Source organism: Ruditapes philippinarum, unplaced genomic scaffold (genome assembly GCF_026571515.1).
Source record: "Ruditapes philippinarum isolate M1 unplaced genomic scaffold, ASM2657151v2 ctg2206_1_1_1_1, whole genome shotgun sequence".
NCBI lineage: Eukaryota > Metazoa > Mollusca > Bivalvia > Venerida > Veneridae > Ruditapes > Ruditapes philippinarum.
In genome coordinates, this window is record NW_026856923.1 from 47,621 (window position 1) to 52,409 (window position 4,789).

General features: G+C 30.6%; 1 long non-coding RNA gene across 1 annotated transcript; it reads left to right on the forward strand.

Annotated features, from left to right (window-relative positions):
• The first annotated feature begins 2,101 nt into the window (after positions 1-2,101).
• Positions 2,102-4,348, forward strand: LOC132748147 (uncharacterized). The gene is made up of 3 exons (XR_009628226.1): positions 2,102-2,120; positions 2,597-2,694; positions 3,576-4,348. It is a non-coding gene; the product is annotated as an uncharacterized LOC132748147 (long non-coding RNA).
• Positions 4,349-4,789: the final 441 nt, after the last annotated feature.

Below are 4,789 nucleotides of genomic sequence, written 5' to 3' on the forward strand. Positions count from 1 at the left end.
GAAGATCGATGAGCATATTCGTAGCTGCTAATTTATTCTACAGGTATGCATCGGATGTTACCTTATTCGAATATGTGTTACCATTTTATGCACAATCGAAACTTCAATTATGAAGAAAGGGATAAACAATTTCTTTGGAATTTTTTGTTTCTTTTTTTTCAGCTTGAGTTAAGCTATATATTGCTAATAAACCTAGTCAAAATCCAAATAAGGATTAGATATTGTCCAATATATTACAATCGTTTTTTTAGAAGAATCAAATCAGTGAAAAGTAAACATTTATTTCGACATGATGTGTCTTAAATGGTTAAACATTGTTATTACATGCTTTTCGATGGTTTATAGAAATACATCAGTGAATTAAAACTGATAATTTCACTGTTTGATAATTTCACTGTTTTGAATTTAAGCCCCTTACGTTGTTTCCGTGAAATACCAGCGTACACAGAACTGGAAACCAACTTAATAACGTGACGTCGTAAATGACGTCACGTTGTATAATTATTTGGCGCGCTATTCATTTAGTATTAGGTTAAAATGTCCTTTTCAACGTTTGTTTGCATATAATAAAAAAAAATTGTTTAGTTTAGTGTAAGATCGAAATATATTTCACCTCGTGAACACCAAAAGTCCACATTTCACTTGTGGCTGCGCCACTCGTGAAATATACCTTTTGGTGCTCACTCGGTGAAATATATTCCGATCTTACAGTGTAAGACTGAACTTAACAAATATCCTCAATTTCTCGTTGTCTAAATGTCTAAATTCTTTTATTTTCGCCGACTTTAGATAACAAATTGGCTAGTCTGATTATACTTACATGCTTTATGAGGCATTCAAGTTCGTAATGAAATTTCGAATGGAAATTGAAGGACTAGAGTTGAGAACAAAAATGTTAAAGACAATACTTATTGTTTACAACAATGACATTATACGCATTAAAAATATTTTAAGGAAGCTAAATGATCGGGCGATACTACATTTTAGCTGTGAATACGATAACTTTTCGTGACACTAAATATTTAAGCCGTTGTGTTTGTATTAAAGACATACTTATCATTTTAAAGCATATTTTCCTTGATTATATCTCACGTTAAGTTATGGTGAAACAAATACTTATCATTTTAAAGCATATTTTCCTTGATTATATCTCACGTTAAGTTATGGTGAAACAAAAGAAAAATAACAAAGAAAAAAACTAAACTTGTTACAAAAGGAAATGAAACCCATCTTTTTACAAGAGAGACACCTGGCTATGTTTTGTTTTTTGAACTACTTAACAGTGTACACGTTAGACTTCATGCTATTTTATTTACATTCAATATATGTACTTGATGTTATTTTCATAACTATTGATAAAGACAATAGAAGTACAATTAGCTTAAATATCCCCTAAGTCCTTAGTTATAGCACACAGCTATATTTAATATATAAGTCTCTGGCGATCCTTACGCCAAAAACCGGCACTCGGCGTACACTCATAATAAGCGGAGGTTCCGAATGCTCAGCTGGCTTTCAGGAATTAATTGTGCCAATGGAGATAATTACATTTTTGATATCTTGTGACCATCCAGAGTCCATTTCGTTGGTCTGCCACTGATTATTGGGCACTTGCAGACTTTTAGGAATTGTTGGTGCTTATGTAGATCATCACATTATAGAGTAAAAATGCAAACTGAATCGGTGGATCCTTAAAATTAAAAAATGTCATAATCTGCGATGGCACCAAAAAACTTGAAAGTATGCGAGTCTCAAAAAACCAGTCGCAGATCAAATAAATTGACGGCGGTCCCTAGAAGTAAATAAAATTCATTATATCCATCGGCACCAAAAATTCCTGAAAGTCTGCGAGTGTCCCAGAATCAGTCGCAGACCAAAGAAATGGACTCTGGCGGGTCCCTAGAAATAAAAACAGTCATTTTCTCCATTGGCAGCAACAATTTCATAAAGTCTTGTCAAAGAATCAGACGCAGACCAAAGAAATGGCGGTTCCCTAAAAGTCAAAAATGCCATATCTCCATATATAGGTAACCTCGAAGAACTCGAGATATACACGAGTGAAATTAGTTTCGTTCCTCTTCAGATATCAAGAAATGGTAAGTACGTGTCGAAAAATACAGGTAGGTCTATAATCTGACTGAAAACCGAGGAATTGTTAGAGTTTTATAAAACTACTTTGTTTTCGGATAGAGACAATTGTTTCGGATGTTTTGTCAATGTAGTGAATTGACTGAATTCTAGTTGTTTAGCTTTTAGTATTATATAAAAAAATCATTGGGAAACACTTTAAATCTTGTGTATATTAAAGTTTTACTAAATTCGGACATTGCACAGTAATTCGGATATTTCTTTCCCTTCCAGTTTTATCAAGATTTCAATTAAGGGTTTTAATCAATGAAATAGATGGAAAGATGTGTGCAAAGTTTAATAGTATTGTTCTATTCCTTAGTATGGAGAATAGTATCTTTGTGGGCAAGGCACTAACACTGTCATTCTTTTCCTTTTTCAAATATATATACATGTAAATATGGTACCTCGGAAATAATGATTGAAATAAAAAAAATTAAAAATAATATCTGAATTAATCATTTCACAGGGAAGAATATGACAAGTATAGGATATACAGCTGTTCACAATGGACCATTAATCAACTGTTTGCACTGCCAATCATCCTGAAGTATCTATACATCAAAGGTAAATACATGTAAAATAATTTATTATTTTAGTTGAGATTGGGAAGATAAACAATTATCAAAATATTTAAATTTTAATTATTTCTTATTTAACTGCATGATAATTGATAAGTTAATTAAACATGAAAAACCGTTTCATTGCAGACTTAAAATAAATACACTGAACAAAAGTTCTAACCGATCACCCTGAGATTTCGCTTATATGTGAAAAAGAATAATACCAATAGATCCGACTTTTATTTTATTTCGAAGAGAATGAACACATTGAGAATAATAAAATTATAACATTTTTCTATTTAAAAAATACTTTATCGATATTTAAAAAAAAAATAATTTATGAACAGCCACTTACCTGTCTGATAGAGGCTCCAGCATTCAACATACCAACTGCTACGGCACGATCCTGCATCGACATTAGTACCATGTTTTATGTTTTTTCACTTATAAAGTTAACAAGGATTTACGAAATGTAAAATTTAATACTCACCACGCTCTGCACAAACATTTCGTGCCAAAATGTGTAAACCGCGCCCTGTCTCCCGCGTGAGTGCATTGAACCGTATTAAATTATTTTTCATTCCACAAATCGGTAGAAAATGACACAAAAATCACCTCTGCAAAATTCTATAAGGATCTATTGACCCTTTATAAAATAATCAAAATTTAAAAAGTGATCGGTTAGAACTTTTGTTAAGTGTAGTTAATCTTGACAATTATATATTATGTGTTGTTGTTAATCTTTAATGTATGTTTACATCAAATATGAAATTTGCTTGTTCTTCTAATTAAAACTCATGTAAATATTATTTCTAGTGTTTAACCCAATGAAATATATTTAGGTCTTACACATTTAACAACAGATTTATTGATTTTTTTCTACAGATACAAAGATGAAGGAAAGTGTGTCCATTGTTGCAACTACCATCTTCCAGTTCCTTAATTTGAGAATAATATAAGAGAACACACAGTTACAGTGAAATCTTAGTTTAATATCAGTCACTAAGAATAGTAGACTGTACTTTCCTAAAGCAGCTGAATGACATGCGGCACAAAAATCTTAGTGTAAAAGAGTATGATTTTATGGTGGTTGACACTATGACACCATAATCTAGTTAACTTGTTAATGTCACAATGATTGAAGCAGAGGGAAATATCCGAATTTCATTTCAGTTTTAAGTATTGAAACAAGATACTCTATATATACCAAAGTAGAAAACACACCATATATAAAGATTTTCATGGAATCACAGTGTTGTCATATGTCATTATGAACAAATGACTATCATGTAAAGATGAAAAAGAAGAAGAAAATGCAAAAATATAATATATCTTCTACTAATAATATTGTAAGTGTATTCATTGATAATCTTTTAAATTTGCATTCAAAGCTTGATATCAAGCTGACCATTTTTCAATTAGAATATGATTTATAACTCTATAATAATATGTTCATGTCAACTTTCAAAGTCTTTACATTTGTAAAAGGAAATATTTTTATTCTTGTATCAGTAGACATTCTCAGTGTAAAGTTTCTTGATAACATTTTCAAGTGTTTTCCTGAAGTTTTTCTTTCACTGGAAAATAAATGGATATACATTTGTATTTGCAAAGCAGTGCACTATAAATTGTGAAAAAATAAAAGTTTATTCAACTTATGAGATGTTTTTGTTTCTACTATTTGGCATATATTTATAGCAATACTTGATCATAAGGGTTTATCTGAAAAATAAGTATGTACTAAATTCGCTTAATTGCTTGAATCGCAAGCATTGGCAATAATAAATAATATGCATGCCATTTGAATTTTGTCTGTCCTGGAATGTCCAAATAATAATTATTAATGAATAATTCTGAACAACTCTTCACAGGGTTTACCAATGACTACATTTATTAATATGTATATGGACAAAAGTTAACAGCATTGATTTATTGCAACATTGACAATTTTGAAACAGTCCGAATTAGGGTATTTTAATGTAGCAGTGATGAAATTGTTGTGTATCATATGCAAATACCAAATGTTGCATATTTTGTTTAGATAAATCACTTTTTGGTCAAATATCAACAAGTTCAATACATTATAAAACAGGTAATTT